Below are 21837 nucleotides of genomic sequence, written 5' to 3' on the forward strand. Positions count from 1 at the left end.
TATAAAATATTTATGGATTATATAAATATTTATGGATAACATGAAAGCATTAATTTACAGCTTTGCTGAAAATCCTTGAAAAAATGATCATTCTTCATTATTTGCTGAGTTCTTAGAATCTTAATGGCTACCCAATTTTTAAATAGTTTCTTTATATCCCTCATGAAGACATTAAAATGTCCTAAAAATTGAGAGTATAATACTGCTGCTTGTTGAAAAGAAGCCTTATAAAAGCTTTGTGATGTAACACTCCTTAGAATTGTCATCATGAGACATACATGATGAGACGTGCAGTAACTGTGGGATATCATTTTAAAAGAAACTTTAAGCCAATAGAAGGTTCTTATTAACCCAGGTACTATGATAAGCTCCATTAAGTGAGAAGTTCTGGAACGAGTGTAAATGCAGGTCTTGGTTAAGTAATAAAGAAACTGCTTGGCCTCATTGGTTAGAACATAGGTGGGTGGAGTAAACAGAACAGAATGCTGGGAGGAAGAGGAAGTGAGCTCAGAGACGCCATGCTCCCCTCTCCCTGGCAGACGCCATAGCTCTGCTCTCTGAGGCAGAATCACTTGATGAAGCAAGCCGCCAGGATGGACATAGGCTAGAATCTTCCCGGTAAGCGCACCTTGGGGTGCTACACAGAATATTAGAAATGGGCTAGTCCAGGTGTGAGAGTTAGCTGAGAAGAGGCTAGATATAATGGGCCAAGCAGTGTTTAAAAGAATACAGTTTGTGTGTTGTTATTTCGGGTAAAGCTAGCCGGCAGCCGGGGTGCTGAGGACACCGTCCCGTTGCTCCTATTACAACAAACACATATCCACCAGAAGAAAGAAATGAAATAAGTATATTGACCCCTCCTTACTACGTTCCTCTCCCCACTTTCTAGAACTTTCACTTCTCATCCGAGTTCCTTAGGAAGGCATCTGCTAATGATGGATAGTACTAAATTCAAAACTGCCATATACGGAACTTGAAGATGGGTGCCAGAGAGAGTTCAGCTCTTACTGCTCTTAGTTAATACTCTGTCCACCTGCACCTGGCCCAGCCCGTGATGCTGACCCTGACCCGAATGTCCTATCAGGCCCTGGAAAAGTTCGAGCAGGATATGGAGAAACTAGATTTATGAGTAGAAAAAGGGATATAAGAACATCTGTCATAGAGGGGAACACACTAACTCTTAAATCCCTATGTGAATGTTTTTATTCATTATAATTGAGAAATGAAAATTATTGTAGAGTCACCTTTGATAAAGAGCATTGCATACAAAAATCAAAAACCAAATATTCCTTATATTTTAGATTTTGCGCACCAGTTATGAAGGCAGATTTATGTTAATTATAGTACTTACTCAATATTCTGGAAGGTGAATGCTGACACTTATCTCAGTTATCGTTGATTTACTGAAGTTATGTGGGGAGAGTGAGAAAAGTATCAAAAATGAGATCATTATGATGAAGCAATGCTCCTCACAAAAGGTCTTTCATTTATGCTATGCATATTGGCTGGTCATTTTTGCTCACCTTCTGATGATAAATATTCCTTAAGACTTTAGCAGGTAAAATAAAAGTAGTAACTTATGCTTAAGAGAGAAAATCATTACAGCAGACTGAACACTGATAATATCAGATTGCTAACAGTAAAAATTGAGAACACTTATGTTTCTATATGATATTTGTAAACAGTAAATAAATAAAAAACTATAATTTTATTTCTCCAAATATTATCAGAACATAAAATTGGTATCTCTGTAAGTTTACTTACATTCAGGAACTTATCACCTATTCTCCTCCCCATCCATCCCTCCTCCATCTCCATTCAGAAAGCGACAAGCCCCCCATGGGCTTGCACAAAATTTGGCACATCAAGTTGAGGCCAGACGGAGCTTCACCTCTTACATTGAGGCAGCCCAGGTAAATAGCATGGGAAACAAGTTACTCAAAAGCCAGCTAGACTCCAGAGAGAAGTCTTGCTCTAACTGTTGGAAGACTTACTAAGAGACCAAGCACTGCATGACTCTCACACACATGCAGAGGGCTTAGAAGTGAATGAATGTTAAAAAATAATATCACATGCATGAGAAGCTATTTTCAATATTAGTTCATTTCTCTGCAGTAGTGTCAGTTACAAATTCCCTATTTAAATTAATTGGTTTCTCCCCCCCCCGTGTGTGTGTGTGTGTGTGTGTGTGTGTGTGTGTGTATGTGTGTTACTATGTGTGGAGGCTAGATGTCAACTTTCACTCTTGTTACTTGGAAATCTCCATCTTAAGTTTTTGGGATAGAGTCCCAGTTCAATTTCAACATTTAGTTGTTTCAGAACGAGTCTTATAAAACCCTTATGTGTACCCAGTTGTACTTGTTTCCTCCTTTCCTCCTTCTACACTTCATAGTTCAAGAAGGCATATGCCAGCATGTTTGAAAGAAATTTCTCTTGACAATTAGAATAAATTATAGCACTACTTACCACCAAGTGATTGTGTAAGTGGGCTGTTTGGCATCAATTTCTTCACTGCTAATTTGCAATTAATAATTGTTTTTCCCCCCAGGTTTGTGACAGGTGCATATATATGTACATATACTGCAATTTGACAGCAATCCAAACAATTAATGGATTTATTTTTCATTTATCCATCTTTTGCATTCTTTCATCTGAATATCTGATTTCTCAGTTAAAAATTTTCAGTTCATATCATTTGGAATACTTCACTCTCCGTTTCTCCCCTGATCATATTCATGCCTTGATTTTAAGCATTGAAATGTGTTCTTCACCCCTTGGTTGGTTTTTATCATCTCTTCATTGTGCTAGCTCTTTATTCAGTAGTCACTGATCAGTTTTCTTGGAGCTGTGTTAACCAAAGGTGCCATTAAACTGAACTTTCTATGGTATTTTCTCTGCCAGTTAATTTTTCCTGCTTACTGACTTGTTGTATGAATTAACACAAACCAGAATCATGGTGGAAAGAGAAAGCCTATATTGTGTAAATATTGACCTTGCCTGGCCAATGGGAAAGCCTGTGGTGTATTTCCTTCTTGACAGTTGATAAGAGAAGGCTAGCTCTTAAGGGCTGTACTTTCCTGAGCTGGTGGTCCTCATGTTTCATAGGGGAGGCTGATCAAGCCAGGGGTAAGAAGCCTGTAAACATCACCCCCCCCAACGGCTTATGCATCATTTCCTGCCCCCAGGTTCCTGCTCTGATTTTCTTTGATCAGGACTGCTGTGGAAATGTAAACTGAAATAAACTTAAAAACTGAAGCAAACAAAATACTTTCCAATCATGATTTAGATTACTTTCCTGAAAGCATTCACACTTCAATGTGCCTCCTTGAAACAAAACAAAACAAAACAAAACTAAACAAAAAGTAACCACTATTCTTACAATTTCATCCAATGAAAAAGTGAAACACTAATTTGCTTCTTTTAATATTCATTATTTTATGTTTTTTCTAATATTTAACATGATTGTCAAAGAATCACCCAATAGACCTATGTCCTTGCCCTACAAGCTTTGGAATTTTTATCTTGTCGTCTTTTTAATGGGTGTCTGCTTCTCCCCTCATGTCCCTCGTGTCCTTTCTCTTCTTTCTCACCACTGTCGGTTTTTCTTCCGGAGCAGTTTGTGCTGATGATAGGAGATTGAAGGTTTACTACACTGAAAAAAAAAAAAAACCTAAAATTATAGGTAAGAATGTCAATGTCCAGAGAGAAGTGTGGCTGTGGCTCTGGCCCATTTTTAAGATTGAAACTGTAGAGACATACTATAGACTCTTTCTAAAGATGGCCTTGATCAAGGAAACTTTATTCCAGGTTAGGAAATTTTACCTGACATTTGGTTTTCTGACAGTAGACTTGGATGGCACACTTAGTACTTGGGAAATACTTTTAAGTAAGTCATTGGAATTCCTTTCATACTTAAATATCTATTAGTATGTGTCTGTACCTTCTCCAGAACTAAATATGATGACATCTAACCTAACTGATGACATTTTCTTGATTAGGAAGAAGTCTAATCTATGGTTTGGCTATCACAGTATAGGTTTTGGTTTTGTATTTGTCTCATCACTTTTCAGTGTTTATATAGGTATGTTAGTTCAAGTACAAGTGCATATGTGTGCACGTCCATGTAGAGACTAGAAATCAATCTGAGGGGTCGTTTTTCTGATTGAAGGATACCTTTTCTTTTTGGACAAGGTTATTTTACTCACCTGAGACATGCAGATTTAGTAGACTTCTGAATGACAGTCTACAGTGTCATCCCCCCAGGAATGAGATGACAGCGATATGCTGCCACACCAGACTATTTACATGGGTTATGGGGATGGAACTGAAGTTGTAAATGGTTGTGAGCTGCCTTATGGGTGCTTTGAATTGAGTTTGGGTCCCTGGGTTAAGGAGGCAATACTTATAACTACTGAGCCAACATTCCATCCCCAGTAAATGATTCTCTCTAATGTTGAAGAAGATAATAATGATGATGATATTAATAATAAATTGTAACAACAAAACAACGGGGCTAGAGAGATAGCTAAAATATTGCTGCTCGTGCAGAAACCCAATGTTTGGCTCCTAGCGACCCACATTCACAATTGTCTGTTACTACATTTCCATGGAGATTTGAAGTCTTCTTCTGACCTCTGAGGTGACCAGGCACACACTTGGTGCCCTTACATACAGGCAGGCAAAACACTCAAACATCTAAAAAAAATAAATACTTTTATTTAAGACAGAACAAACAAAAATCCAGAACCAAACATATATAGGAACCATATCTCAGAACTAGTTTCTTTGGGGCTGACTTGTATACTATGACAGTTGAAGCACAAAGGAAGCTTATTATGTTCATAGGCATATTTTCATTTTGTAGTTGAAAAAAGCTGAACAAAGTAAGCTTAAGTGACCCATGTGATGGTCAAACTTCCAGGAAGTGACAGAACAGAAAATTGTAGTTTTATTTTACCTTAAATATCTTTTCTTATGAAGTAAACTTGGTTTTTCAAAAGAGATTTTTATTTTTGTGTGGATTTTTGGAGACAGGGTTTCTCCGTAGCTTTTTTGGTTCCTGTCCTGGAACTAGCTCTTGTAGATCAGACTGGCCTCGAACTCACAGAGATCCGCCTGCCTCTGCCTCCCGAGTGCTGGGATTAAAGGCGTGCGCCACCACCTGCGGGCTTCAACAGAGATTTTTATTGCTGTTTTGTTTTCTTGTTGTAAAAAGTTTTCTGTGACTGTTGCATGTTTTAACAAGGGAATGTTTTCTGTTTTAAGGCTTTTTACTTGTGACTATGTGGAAACAGTCCTTATTATTAAAATAAACTCAATAAAAAGTGTTTTCCATTGAGATTACATCCCTAAGAATATCATGCCATTTTTACCACTTAACCTGGCATAATTCACAAACGTTGTGATTGAGATATCTTAGAGTTTGGCTAAAAATCAACAGCTAAGTCCTTGAGTCTAGGTGTGACAAAGTGACCATGGAATGTGCCTTTTCTCTTGGATGCAGAGCAAAACCACTGTGAAGGGTCTTTCCAGCTGACTGCCCTAGTGCTGGACTATATGCTCGGTAGAGGAATCACTGAGGGAACAGTGTAGGCGATTTGTACCTTCCCCCAAACTCTCCTTTCCTGCCTTCTGCTGCATTGAAGATAACATGGTGTGAGGTTGAGTGGAATTTGGGTCAAGGAACCAACTCTCAGAGGAAAGCCTCAAAGGAACTGCATCAAGAACATTGACTGAATCTGTAGATCAGAAGGGAAGATTTTAACCACTGATGATTTTGATAAAGGAATAGGAATTATTTTACCTCCTTTTCCAGGTATCTGCTGGTGTGATAGATTTAAAGACTTTCTGCAAAAGTCATATACTGAGGATGCTCAGGTCTAGTGTAGCATTAGAATACATGAATTTTCTCACCTACATTAAGTCATAAATGTGTTTCTCATAATAACTAGTATTATACAAATTCTATGTAAAATGTTGTTGTACTCTGTTATCTGTAGTGAAAAGAATATCTTTATACTTCCAATACATATGATATATATCAGAATATACATGATATTTGAATTTGTTATAAAAATACATCGGTGTGGAGGGACAGTTGAACATGATTAACCACATTTCTGGGATCTTTTAAAATGATGAACGTTTCATTATTTTTCAATGCTTCATTACAATATTTAAATGTTCCATTTATACTTGGGATAATTTTAGATCATATTTTGCTCTGAAAATAATATATCACCAATAGAGCCTCTATTTCCTTATTATAACCTTGAAAAATTATTTGTATTAAAAAGTTCAATAAACATATTCAAAAATAGATCAACAAAGCAATTTGTCTTATCTGAATATAGATTTTAAATTTTTATTAGAATCAAAAATATGTACCATTATTATTCAGTAGTCAAGCTTAGTTCAAATAGGTTAATATTAGAAAATATAGACAAATCTATAGAGCAGTTGCACTGAATACTCTTCACCACTGAATCAAAACTTTTGCCTGCCAAAGGCAACACTTGTATTAAACTCAAATGTTGAACTTCAAATCTTAACTTCAGAATGTGACTGCATTGTTCATGGGGGTGGTTGAGAGGTAATTAAGTTGAGTTCCTTTGGTAAATGTTAATCCATGCATTTTATTCAAAGAGGAAAGTAGAGCAGTCATGTATAAAATGCAAGACATGAGAAGACAAGGGAGGTACAGCTATGGACAAAGAATTAAGAGCTCAGAGAAATCAATCTAGCCTGATATTAGACTTTTATCACCCAGAAGTGCGTATATATATTTATGTTCTTCAACCTTGGATGATTTGGAACTTTTTAAATCACTGTCTTTGCAAAGTAGACTGATTTCTTCTTTGGGATACATTCAAGGTAATCATTTTCTTATAATTTAAAAAGTTATGGATATTTGGAAGTATATAACTGAACAATCAAAGCACAAATCAGCATATGGGCTAAATAATACATCAAGCATATTAATCATTATGCTTCAAGAACTATCATGTACAGTACAAACCACATTTCTGGGACCTGTTAAAACGATGAATGTGTTAAGAATTGAGCTAGCTCTCTGAGTGCCCATGGACCTAGCTGGCAGGTGTCTGTTATCCTTTTTATAGCTATGAGATGATCAACTTGGATCTGCTCCATACTCCTCCCTCCCACAGGATCAATTAATCATCAGGCTCATTCTCTGAAATCTGAAGTCAAGAAATACACATACCCATCATGAATACAGTATTGTTACTGTAAGAGGAAGACAGTATGATTAAGTTGTTAGAAACACTTAGTGAAGGGGAAAGTCAAGTATAACTATAGTATCTCCATCTAATTAGAGTGTCACTGGTTTTGCTGTTCTCCCAAGTTCTCAAGTCTGCTTGGTGTTTTTATCTACCCATAAGACCTTTTACATTTTCTTAGTATGTTTTCTCAATTTTTATTAAATTTCATTTGATTAAGTTTTATATTTAGTTTTTGGAAACACAGTCCCATTATGATTGCATAGCCTGGAAAATTCAATAGTTCTTGTCTGACCTCAGCTAGCTCAGAATTGCAGGTGTGAGCAATTCAACTATAACGGCATCCAAAACTAGCTCCAGCTCATGATACTCTCACAATTTTTAAAAAATAATATATTTATTATGGCTATAGGATTGGGCCATTTCAGGGTCTCTCTCCTCAGCTGCCCAAGGACCTAGTTGGGTATATCTCTCTGAACCCCTGGGAACCCCTCTAGAGTCAAGGCTCTTGCCAACCCTAAAATGGCTCCCTTAATTAAGATATATATTTCCCTGCTCCCATATCCATCCTTCCATTATCCCAACAATCCCATTCCCTCAAGTTCTCCCTATCCTCCCCTTCTCACTTTTCTCTCCCCATCTCCCCTTTCCCCCATCCCACCCCACCCCCCAGTTCCCAAATTTTTTCCCAGCAATCTTGACTACTCCCAATATCCAGGAGGATAATTGTATGTTTTTCTTTGGGTTCACCTTCTCATTTAGCTTCTCTAGGATCGTGAATTATAGGCTCAATGTCCTATATTCATGGCTAAAACTGAATAGCCATACTAACAAATATCTTGCATATCACCATAGAACCTTCATCTGGCGATGGATGGAGATAGAGACAGAGACACACATTGGAGCAATGGACTGAGCTCCCAAGGTCCAAATGAGAAACTGAAGGAGGGAGAACATGAGCAAGGAAGTCAAGACCGCAAGGAGGGCACCCACCCACTGAGACAGTGGGGCTGATCTATTGGGAGATCACCAAGGCCAGCTGGACTGGGACTGAAAATGCATGGGATAAAACCAGACGCTCTGAATATGGCAGACAATGAGGGCTGCTGAGAAGCCAAGGACAATGGCACTGAGTTTTGACTCTACTGCATGTACTGGCTTTGTGGGAGCCTAGCTGGTTTGGATGCTCACCTTCCTAGACCTGGATGGAGGGTGGAGGACCTTGGACTGCCCACAGGGCAGGGAACAGTGACTGCTCTTTGTACTGGAGAGGGAGAGGAAGAGGAGTGGGGCGTGGGGAGTGGAGGGAGAGGAAGGGAAAAGGGAGGCAGGAGGAGGCAGAGATTTTTAATAAAAAAATTTAAGAAAAAAATAAAAAAGAAAGTGAATACATATATTTAATATATTCTTATTATAACTAATATTTTTCATCTCTGTATGGTTCTCATAAAATAAAGGGCAGCTTTTGCTTCCTTTATTTTGTGATAACATCACAGTGTAATATATAGTAGCTGTGTAGTGATTACGTCTGGTAGAAACAGGGTATGCAAAGTCCTAGATCTTAAAAATATGTCTAAAAGCACAATTCCATAGAAGATAATTCCAGAACCACCATCTATTGGAAATTTTTTCAGTAAGAAAATAATCTGGCTGGGAGAAGCTTCCCCACCCCTGCCACCATCCCCCACCACATCTCTGACCACCAGAGCCTTGACTCTGACTGCTCCTGAAGAGGTGACTGTCTGGTTTCCCACCTGGGGTCCCAGCTCTCTAGACCCCAGCCCCCATTCTTCACTGTCCAAGAGAGGTGAGTGTCTGGGTTCCCTGCTGGAGGGCCCTGCTCTCTAGACCCTAGCCCCCAGAGGTGCATTTCATCCCCATCCCCACTCAGAAAAAGGCCAAACACCTGGGAGTAGCCTACCCACACACATAGTCATTCCCCACCATATCGGTCACCACAGGAGACTTGGTCCTGACTGCTCCTGAGGATGTGAGTGTCTGTATTTTGGGCTGGAGGTCCCATTTCTCTAGACCCTAGCTTGCTGAGCAACATTCTGTGTCCCACCAACACCCTGTGAAGCCCCAGACAACTGGGAACAGCCTCCCCACACTCACAACCATACCGTATTCCACCTGTGACTACCAGAGATTTGATCCTGCCTGACCTTGGAGAGTGAAGCTCCAGAGACCTGCAAGCAGACTTCTCTGACCCATGAGCATCCACAACTACATGCCATGCATCTCTGACAATTGGAGCCTCGACCATGCTGCCCCCGGAGATGTAAGTGTCTGAATTACCAGTCAGAGGACTGTGCTCCCTAGGCCCTAGCCCACGAAGAACATCCACTGCTCCACCCCTAACACCCAAACCCTAGAGACCCTGGAGCAACCTCCTCACACCTGCAACCATCCCCCACTGCACCTATGACTACATGAGCCTTGGTACTAGGTGAAGAGTCCCCAGAGCTGTATCAGCAACTATCAGAGGCATGGTCCTGCCTGCACCAGGAAGAGTGACCACCTAAGTCACTGGATCCACCCAAACCACCTAAAGGAAGAGAAATGCCCTGAAGCACAGGCCCCACCTGGACCTCTTAAAGAAAACAACCTAAAAATCCTAAGGAACAATTTGGCAATATATGAATCTAGTGGTCTTACAAAAGGAAGACCGAAAAATTCTAACCCAGAAGAAGCCAAAGAAAACATCCTTAAATACAACTTTGTGATGATTGAGGAGGACACTTAAAGAGAAAATGGAAAATTCCCTTAAAGAAATGGAGTACAAGACAAACAAAAAAAGTGGATGAAATCAATAAATCTCTTTAAAAAAAACTGAGAAACAACCAAACGGGAAATGCAAACACTTTAAGACTTGAAAACTGAAATAGAGGCAATAATAAATAAAATCTAAGAAAATTCTGAACGTGGAAAATCTGGTTAAATGAACAGGAACAACAGATGCAAGCATAACTAACAGATTAACATAGATGTAGAGAGAATCATAGGAGTTGAAGATATGGTAGAGAAAATAGATTCATCAGTCAAAGAAAATGTTAAATTCAACAAATCTTTAAAACAAAACATCCAGGAAATAAGTGACACAATGAAAATATCATACCTAAGAATAATAGGGATTAAAACAAAGAAGAACTACAGTTCAAAGGCACAGAAAATATATTCAACAAAATCATAGAAGAAAACTTTCCCAACCTAAAGGAGAATGTGCCTATGAAGATACAAGAAGCTTACAGAACGCCAAATAGCCTGGACCAAAAAAAAAAAAAAAATACCCTCACCATATAATGATCAAGCATGAAACATGCAGAATAAAGAATATTAAGAGCTCAGAAGAAAAAAGGCCAAGTAACATATAAAGGCAGACCTATCAGAATTACACGTGAGTTCATAATGGAAACTCTGAAAGCCAGAACTTCCTGAACAGAGCTGCAAACACTAAGAGACAATGGATACAAGCCCAGACTACTAAACCCAGCAAAACTTTCTATTACCATAAACTGAGAAAACAAAATATTCCATGATAAAACCAGATTTAAAGAATACCTATTTAGAAGGAAACTCCAACCCGAAAAAGTTAACTGCATCTATGAAAATACTGGCAACAAATAACCTTACATCTCATACAAGCAATCCCCAGAGAAGGGAACCAGATAACCACTACCAATGAAAAATAACAGGAAATAACAATCACTGATCATTAATATCTTTTAATGTCAATGAACACAATTCACCTATAAAAAGACACAGGTCAACAGGAAGGATAATGAAAACAAGATCCATCCTTGTGCTGAAAACAATAAATATACCTCAACCTCAAAGACAGACCCTCAGAGTAAAGAGTTAAGAAAAGATTTTCCAAACAAGTAGACCTAAGAAATGAGCATGTGGTGTATCTATTCTAACATCCAACAAAACAGACTTCTAACTAAAATCAATTAAAAAAGATAGAGAGGGACACTTCATACTCATCACAAGAAAAATCTATCATGATGAAGTCTCAATTCTAAAAATGTCTATGCCCCAAATACAAGTGCACCCACATATATATAAGAAACATTACTAAAGCTTAAATCTCACATTAAATCCCACACACTAATAATAGGAGATTTCAACACCACACTCTCACCAATGAGTAGTTCTTCCAGACAGAAACTTAACAGAGAAATAAGAGAATTAACAGATATCATGACTCAAATGAACTTAAGAGTCATCTACCAAACATTTCACCCAAACACAAAAGAATATACCTTCTTCTCAACACCTTATGGAACCTTCTCTAAAACTGACCACATATTTGGTAACAAAGTAAACCTCAATAGATACAGAAACAACAACAACAAAATGAAGAAACCCTTGTCATATCACCATGGCTTAACGTTTTCATTCAATAATAACATTAATTGCAAAAAGTCTGCAAATTCATGGGAATTAAAAAGTGTTTAACTGTGCCTACTGCACGTTCTGGCTTTGTGGGAGCCTAGGCAGTTTGGATGCTCACCTTACTAGACCTGGAAAAAGGTGGGGGGTCCTTGGACTTCCCATAAGGCAGGGAACCCGGACTGCTCTTCAGGCTGATGAGGGAGGGGGACTTAATTTGGGGAGGGGGAGGGATATGGGAGGCGGTAGAGGGGAGGAGGCAGAAATATTTAATAAATAAATAAAATAAATAAAATTTAAAAAAAGTGTTTAACTGTATCACCCTTGGATAAAGAAAAAAAGTGTTGCAAGGAGGGGCTGCTTGTTTGACCTGGCCGCCCTGCTAGCTTAGCCCCAAAATAACCACAGAAACTGTTTTGATTAAATAACTGCTCGGTCCATTAGCTCTAGTTTCTTATTGGCTAATTCTTACACCTTAATTTAAGCCATTTCTATTAATCTGTGTATCGCCACGTGGCAGTAGCTTACCAGGTAAAATTCCCAGTGTCTGTCTCTGTCGGATCCATGGAGTATCTCAGACTTCACCCTTCTTTCTCCCAGCATTCAGTTTCTTATTCCCTGCCACCTAAGTTCTGCCCTATCAACAGGCGCAAAGTAGTTTCTTTATTTACCAATGAGAGCAACACAAAGACAGAAGGACCTCCTAAAAATTAAATATTTCCTAGAATTCAGCAAAAATGATGGCACAACATACCCAAACCTATGGAACACTATGAACACAGTGCTAAGAGAAAAGTTCCATAGCACAAAGTGCCTACATAAAGAAAGTAGAGAAATCTCAAAATAGTGACTTCACAGCACACTTGAAAGCTCTAGAAGAAAAAAAAGGAGACTCACCAAGGAGGAGTAGATGATGGGAAATAACCAAATTGAGGACTGAAATCAATAAAATAGAAACAAAGAAAACAATATAAAGAATAAATGAAACAAAGATCTATTTTTTTGAGAAAATTAACAAGATAGACAAATCCTTATCTAAACTAATAAAAAGACAGAAAAAGAATATCCAAATTAACAAAATCAGAAATGAAAATGGGGACACAACAACAAACTTTAAGGAAATACAAAGAATCATTAGGTCATACTTTGAAAACCTATATTTCACAAAGTTCAAAAGTCTAAAAGAAATGGACAGTTTCTGGTAGGTACAATGTACCAAAATTAAATCAAGAAAAAATCAAAAATTTAAATAGACCTGTAACCTCTAAGGAAATAGAAGAAGCCACCAAAAGTCCTGCCACCCCCCAGAAAAATAGCCTAGGGCTGGGTGGTTTCAGCTTAGAATTCAACCAAACTTCAAACAATAGCTAACACCTATACTCCTGAAATTGTTTCACATAATAGAGACAGAAGGAATATTGTAAAACTCTTTTTATGTGGCTACAGTTACCCTGTTAAACAATCCACCCAAAGGTTCATATAAGAAAGAAATATAGACCAATCTCCCTCCCTCATAAACATGGGTAACAAAAATATTCAATAAAATACTGACAAACTATATCCAAGAACACATTAAAAAATTCATTCACCATTATCAAGTCATCTTTATCCCAGAGATGCAGGGATGGTTCAACACCTGAAAATGTTCAATGTAATCCATCATATAAATAAACTTAAAGAGAAAACATACAATCATAACCTTAGATGCAGAAAAATCCGTTGACAAAATCTAATACCCCATCATGATAAAGGTCTTGGTAAGATCAGGGATTCAAGGAACATATCTAAACATAATAAACGTAATATACAACAAGCCAACAGCCAACATCAAATTAATGGAGAGCAACTCAAAGCAATTCCACCAAAATCAGGAATAGGACAGTACTTTCCTTTCTCTCAATATCTATTCAATATGTTTACTACTTAAAGTTATAGCTAAAGCAATAAGACAACAAAAGGATATCAAGGGCATACAAATTGGAAAAGAAGAGATCAAACTTTTGCTTTTTGCAGATGATATAATTGTATACATAAGTGAGCCCAAAAATCCTACCAGGGAACTCTTATAGCTGATAAACAGCTTGAATAAAGTGACAGGATAAATGACCGACTTAAAAAATAAAGTCAGTAGCCCTCTTAGATACAAATGATAAAAGGGCTGAGAATGAAATCAGAGACACATTGCTATTTACCGTCATCTACATATAAACTATCTTGTGGAAACACTAAAGAAAGAAATTGAAGAAGATATCAGAAAATGGGAAGATATCCCATGATGTGTAGGATCAACATAACAGTGGCAACCTTACCAAAAATAATCTTCAGACTGAACACAATCCCCATCAAAATTTCAGCAAAATTCTTCACAGAACTAGAAAGAACAGTACTTAACTTTATATGGAAAAACAAAACAAACAAACAAACAAACAAAAAACCAGTACAGCCAAAACAATTCTATACAAGATTGGAACTTCCAGAGGTATAACCATCTCTGACTTCAAGTTCTACTAGAACTTAAATAATGAAAATAGCTTGGTATTGGCATAAAAACAGACAGGTGAACCAATGAAATTGAATCAAAGACCCTGATATTAATATATACACCTATGAAACCTAATTTTTTTTAAAAAAGAAGTCAAAGTTATATAATGGAATAAAGAAAGCATCTCCAAGAAATAGTGCTGGATGTTGACAAGTAGAAGAATGTAAATAGATCCATATCTATCCCCATGAACAAAACTCAAGACCAAATGGATCAATGGCCTCAAGAATAAATCAGTCATACTGAATCTGATAGAAGAGAAGGTGGACAATGTCCTTGAATGAAGGAAGGGCACAGAGATCATTTCCTAAATATAACACCAGTAGTAGAGACAATAAGAGCAACAATAAATAAATGGGACTTCCTGAAACAAAAATGCTTTTGTAAGGAAAAAGGGAGAGTCAATAAGAGAAAACGACAACTTTCAGAATGAGAAAAGATTTTCACCAATCTCACATCAGACAGAGGATTAATCTCCAGATTATATAAAGAACTCAAGAAACTAGACATTAAACTACCAAGTAATCTAATTAAAAAATGAAGTACAGATCTAAACCAAGAATTATCAAAAGAAGAATCTCTAATGGTCAAAAGACACTTAAGAAGTTGCTCAACATCCTAACCATTGGGGAAATGAAAATCAATGCTCTCTGAGATATCATCTTACACCAGTCAGAATGGTTAAGATCAAAAACACCAATGATAGCCTAAGCTTGAGAGGATGTGTGAACACTGCTCCACTGATGGTGGAAGTGCACACTTGTACAACCACTTAGAAATCAGTATGGTAGTTTCTCCGAAAATTGGGAATCAAACCTACCTCAAGACCCAGCAATACTGCTCTTGGGCATATACCCAAAGGAGGTATACTCATACCAAAAGGACACTTGCTCAACCATGTTCATAGTAGCATTTCCATAATAGTCAGAGCCTGGAAACAACCTAGATGCCTCTCAATCAAAGAATGGATAATGAAAATATGGTACACTGTTACAATGAAGTACTAAAAAACAATGACATCATGGAAGTCCCATGCAAATTGATAGAACTGGAGAAAAAAACATCCTGAGTGAGGTAACCCAGAACCAGAAAGGAAAACAAGGTATGTACTCACTCATAAGTGGATATTAGACATAAATAAAAAATAACCAGCCTATATAGTCCATGACCCCAGAGGAGTTAGGTAACAAGGAGAACACCAAGAGAGACATACATGAATCCCCCTTGGAGAAGGGGGGGGAAAGACAAGATCTCCTGAGAAAATTGAGAACATGGGGGAGGTTGGAGAAAGGAGGGTAGAAGGAGAGCATAAGGAGAGAAAAGGAGGGAGGAGGAGAACTTATGGGAACAGGATGGTCCAGATGGGGGAAAGACAGAGGGGGAGAGCAAGGAAAGAGATATCTTTATTGTTGCAGCCATTATGGGGCTAGCATGAAACCTGGCACCAGGAATCCACAAGGATGACCTAAGCTAAGACCCTAAGTAATAGTGAAGAAGGTGCCTTAACTGGCCTTCCCCTGTAATAGGATTGATGACTACCTTTCTTGTCATCATCGAACCATCATCTAGCAACTGGATGAAGTAGATGCACAGATCCACAGCTAAGCACTGGGCCCAACTTTCAGAGTCAGTCCAAGAGAGGGAGGAGCAATAATATGAGCAAAAGGGTAAGACCATGGCCACACCCACAGAAGCAGCTGACCTCAATTACTGTGTATTCATTGATTACAGATTGAAAGCTAAGGAACCTACATAGGAACTGCCTAGCCCCTCTGAATGTGGGTGATAGTTGTGTGGCTTGGGCAGTTTGTGGGGCCACCGGCAGTGGGAACAGGATTTATCGCTAGTGCTTGAACTGGCTTTTTGGAGTCTGTTCTTTTTGGAGGGATGCCTTGCTCATCCTGAGTATAGTGGGGAGGGCCTTGGTTTTGATACATCTCAAAATGATATAATCAGACTTTGTTGACTCTCCATGGGAAGGCTTTTCCTCTCTTAGAGGTGGATGGGAGGTGGGTTTGGGGAAAGTGGGGGAGCAGGAGGGAAAGGAATGGGAACTGAGATAGGTAGGTAAAATGAGAAAAGATCATTTAAGAAATAAATTAATTGGATTCAAAATATTCTTCTGGCTTATACATACATTTACTGAGAAAAATGGTCTGATTGATTATCACTCCATAATCTTTAAGTCCTTTCTACCCACAGTTATGATCAGCACTTGTTAGAAGTAGATCCTTTGAATCCTGGATATCTTTCTTCAATTTAAAAAGGCTAACCTGTCACTCGAATAAGATATATGTTGGTAGTAGACTCACAGAATATCCTAAAGCTATAACAAAAATACACACATTTATCTTTGGTACGTATATTTTTAAGCATCAACAAGAATACTTAATTACTATAACCTTAATATATGATAGAATAGTATTGCTAGGAAAAAGAATGCATGAACAATTGTTGCAAAGTATGTATAATTCAATACGTTACAAAATTCTACAGATTTTGAATGTCTAAAGAATTTCAGGAGGCCAGGAACACTCCTATAACACCATCAATTGGGAGTCAGAGGTAGGCAAATCTCTGTGAGTTTGAGGCCAGCCTGGTCTACAGAGCTAGTTCCAGAACAGATAGTGCTGTTATACTGAGAAACCCAGTCTCAGAAAACAAAAACAAACAAACCAACAAAAAATGAATAAGCTAAAATAAATAAATAAAAATAAACCCAGAAATTTTAGGCTTGGCTCAGCTACAGAGGGAGATGCTGCTTCAAAAAGGAATGAAAATGAATAAAGAGAAAAATGAATGAGCATGAAATAAAGTTAATGAAGAACATATTTTAGTAGGCATACTATTTAAATGCATTTTTCAATTATTGGTACATAAAATTGAATAGTAACTTAGTTTTACTTTTGTGAATAAAACGAAAATATTTTTAAATAATATAACATTTTTTTTTTACAGTATAAAGTAAAATCCAGAGATAAACATGGTCCCAACATGTAGCAAAGCATTTCTAAACGCACATCGTTTCTAAAGAACCTTATTATTATCCGAGAACGTGTTTTCTCCCCTTTGTGTTCATGCTACAGTGGATGAGGAGAAATGTGACTGTGGACCAGTTGTGGAAATGTGGTAATTAAAGCCTGAACAGATGTCAGCCTTAGTGAGAGACGTAAATGAAGTGTGTGTAATAAATGGTTGCTTTCAGATGCAATGGTGGACCTGGTTTCACTGGTAATGGTGTCTGGAACCTGTTCAATCCTCCATAGTGACAAAATAGAAAGGTTGAATAAACCTACAGAGAAATTTCTCTAACGTTCCAGCAGGCCTTGTGACTGAAAAGTTCACAAACATTGAAAACTTCTGTTATAATAAAATAGCAGAATCTAAGTGAATACTTTAAACTTTTCTAAGCGATAACTCAATATGAAAATATCTGTTTGCATGACAAACATTCAGAACTAAGAAGCAGGTTATATTTCAGGGGACTAACAATTCCAGCTGCCAGAACATGCAGAAGAATGGTGCACGCTACCAATGCCTGTGAGAAAGGCTCCATGCAGACAGACAAAGGATGTTTTGCCTCAGACGCACTTTTTCCCTTAGATTGTTTTTGAACGTGATTTCACGCCTACTGTGACAAACATTTACATCCGATTCATAAGACGAGTTTATTCTTGTTGGATGTCATAACATAGCCACAGAACCTAGTCTGGAGAAAAGATATGCGTGCTGCCTTCAGTGTACCTTGAATCTGGATATGGCCGTCTGCCTCGCTTTCATGCTTTTCCAGCCATAATATGTGGAGGCAATTGTATTTATATTGTTCTGTACTGAGAAAGGACTGCTCGGTTAATATTTAGTATGTATGTATATGCTCTCTGATGTTTACTTACATGATTTTCTAATTATGTTTTTCTGAACTCAAACAGCCTTCCCGGGATCATTGCTTTCTTTGTTTCTCTCATGTATTAAGTACATTGGAACTGAGGTAAGGTTGTCTACAGCATTAGACTGTAGCCCGCCCCATTCTTCCAGGTTCTCAGATTCCGTGGCAGGCAGACAAGGTCTGCAAAGTCAACACTAACTAGCTAGGGAATGATTTTATCATGCAACTTAATTATGTAACTACTGAACATTACATTTTTATTAAATAATGCAAAAATGCAGTATTACCCAACATAAAAAGTAGCAATAACTGGAAATATGTACATACTATATATGTATACATGTATTTGTGGAATATATTGGTCACAAAATCCAATATGGTAATAGAAAATTCTATTTATAATTTTCATGTGAATAGCTTTACACAGTGAGCCAAAACGTTCCCTTAAACCTGGAACTGTGAATATCTTTGAACAATGAACTTTAAACACAGCACAATTTTGATATAGTTTAAATCTCATTGTTTTTATAATTTACTTATTTAGAATGTTCAGAAAAGTTTATAATCATTGAATTTTATGGAACTAATTTACAAAAACCTGCAGATGATTCCAAAAAATTCTATTATTTGGGAAATCCTATTATGAAAGGCCACATTAAAATGATACAAATCAGAAAGACATGCTCAATAAGTCTTTACTAATTAGAAAAATAGTCCTACTTGGAGGCAGCTGAATAGAATAATTTGAATATTCATTAATTGAAAATACATGAACAATCGTGTTCTTTCCCTAAATGGCTTATTAATAAGTTTAAATTATACTTAATGTTTCTGTGTCACACAGGAAATAAAATTTGCTGTGTTTCTTTACCTTCTCTGAAAGTCTATGGTATGCCTCAAGAGACTATGTAGTATGAAAAACAGCATTCGAGGTCTCCCTTCAGATATAACTACTAGAAGGAAACAGTCTAGAGAATATAGATAATATAACATTATCTAAGTAAATTTGGAGGACTACGAGGTTTGCATTTTAATGAATATGACATTTCCATTTTTCCAGAACAGGTTCAACAACCTCAGTCCATGTTCTAGGAACAGTTCAAATCTCTGATAATTGCAATGTTAATTAGCATATTCTTTTGCTAATCATAATGAAGAGTAGATGCCATATCACTTTCATCGTAAGTATCAGTGCCAATCTGTCTACCCTCTTTACAGCTGTTCTGATTTCTCTAATAATTGTGGAGTAGAGGTACAAAATAGATTTCATCATCCTTTTGATAACTGGAATTATTCAATGCCAGCAAAATTTATTGACTCCAGAAAGCACCAAAATTCTCGATCACTCTTTGATAGAATTTTAAATATAAAAGTAATTTTGTAAATTTTTGCTCAGACTCTATCCTCTATTAAATCTAATTTATTTTCCAAAAAACAAGTGCTTTATTTTAGCAATTAAAATCTCTCAGTAGATCTGTGCTCATTTATAAAATCCAACCAAAAATAGAGTAGGCAAAATATCCTGGAGCCTTTTTTTTTAACACATTTACTTATAAAATTATTTAATGTGGAAGATGTAGGTGCTTGAATAGTTTATTGAAAACATAGAAAATAATGGTTTAGTGAATTCTCAAAAATCTTAACTGTGAAATCTCAGATTTTATTGCTTTTGCTGTCCATTTTTAAAAATAATTTTATGTTGAATATTTTAATTTAATTAATCAAACATATATAGAAATAAATTATTTCCATAATATCCATACTTGCAATAAATGTTTCTCTTTTGAAAATGTAATCACTCTCCATGCTGTCTTCAACAGACTGGACATTTGGCTAGGGTGAAATTTTCATATTTTCATCATGTGTTTGCTCAAACATTGTGAGGGAAACAATCACCCAACCCTTTGCACTGGGAAGTGTTGAAGTTTGGCCTTATCCCTAATTTGTAGGATTCTTGAATGTTCTATCAATCCAAAGTTTACTTTTTGATTTGAATTCATTCTGCAGGAATATTAAATATTTTGTGCTAAACAAATTGCTTTCCTTCAGTTTTATATGCAGATTCATATTGAATCTCCAATTTCTACTAGGATTTTAGAGATGGTTTGATAGTAGGGTCATACACAACCAATATTTATTTTAATCAATTTTTGGTAAGTTTGAATTCATGAAAATAAATATTGTTACTATAAGGCAAAGATAAGGCTTGTCTATGATATTCTAATGCAGTATAGATTTTTAAAGTATTTTTAAATTTGCTTATTTAATTTATATCCCAACTGCAGTCTTCCCACCTTTCTCTCTTTTCCTTCCTCTACATTCCTTCCTCCCCCACCTCTATCCACTCCTATATTTCTGTTCAGAGGAGAGAGGCTTCCTATGGGTATCAACAAAGCATAGCATATCAAGTAATAACTTGCTAAAAAAGGTTTTCTGAAAAACATAATTAATCAAGAGCAAAGACAAAGCAAATATTAAATATCTCAAAACAGAAATTATTATTATTAAAAAATCAATTTTAGGGGCTGGAGAGATGGCTCAGAGGTTAAGAGCATTGCCTGCTATTCCAAAGGTCCTGAGTTCAATTCCCAGCAACCACATGGTGGCTCACAACCATCTGTAATGGGGTCTGGTGCCCTCTTCTGGCATGCAGGCATACACACAGACAGAATATTGTATACATAATAAATAAATTAAAAAAATCAATTTTACTAGCATCTGAAAAAATATTAGGAAAAACATTTTATACTATTAATGAAAAGTAACTGTGATGCAATAGATTTGATTAATGAGTTAATCAAATCTGTATATGGAATACATGCAAATATTTTATCTTTAGACACATAGATATAATATTTACAATTGTCAACATAGAACTATCCCAAATTTCAGAATAGCACCTGCACTGATGGTTTATAGGATACTAATTGTAAAAGTACATAGGGGACAATTGTTCCCAACAAAATCTAATAGAAAGCCTCAGATATAAAGTTTGTACAAAATTGGTAAGAAGGGGGATTGACACATTATGTGAACTCCAGCTGTGTTTGAACTGGTTTCCTAGCACCTCTGATATTCTAAGTGAAAGAAGCCAGCTAGAGTTCAGCATTCACTGACCAAGAATGTAAGGCAAGAAGGTGTAAGACCGAAGAGTTACAGATCACAGGTGGGCCTTCTTCATCTTATGTCAACTGTGCAGCACTGTGATTCAAGTTAAAAAAAAAACAATGATGGGAAATTCCATTTTAAAAACAACTCCCCAAAACTATATTTTCCTAAAACTCCTTTAATTAACGTTTAGAAATATAAGAAATTATTCTTTATTAGAATAAACCCTTAATCAAATGAGATTGTTCCCTTAAAAGACAAAAAAGATACAATTCAGAGAAGGTGTTATGGACATGTAGGTAGAGCTTAGAATAGTGCATATTAGAATGTCAACTGTTGCTGGCAGTTTATAGATCTTACTAAAATAAATATTAATGGATTCCATATCTCTTGAAGCAACAAAACAGATATTAAAATATGTATAAACATACATATTTTAAATTCTATTTTATTATATATACAATCTTTTATCTATCTATATATTTTATCTATCTATATATTTTATCTATCTATATATTTTATCTATATATAATTAGATATAATTGATATTTGAATTCTTATTTTTTGGGGTCAGCAGTAGAAAAGTACTACAGAACCTTCAAAGTTCTGTTATAAAAAGAGCTGATAGAATGACAAGAAAAGAGTCAGAGAAGCTAGTGACAGGT

General features: G+C 36.6%; 1 protein-coding gene across 1 annotated transcript in view; it reads right to left on the bottom strand.

Moving 5' to 3' along the window:
• The window catches only part of Galntl6 (polypeptide N-acetylgalactosaminyltransferase like 6), a 1023973-nt gene that overhangs the window by 865556 nt on the left and 136580 nt on the right, over window positions 1–21837 (bottom strand). The gene's annotated exons all lie outside the window — the stretch shown is intronic.

Source organism: Microtus oregoni, unplaced genomic scaffold, assembly GCF_018167655.1.
Source record: "Microtus oregoni isolate MIOR12 unplaced genomic scaffold, Mior012 000024F_ref0000369, whole genome shotgun sequence".
In the NCBI taxonomy this organism is placed as follows: Eukaryota; Metazoa; Chordata; class Mammalia; order Rodentia; family Cricetidae; genus Microtus; species Microtus oregoni.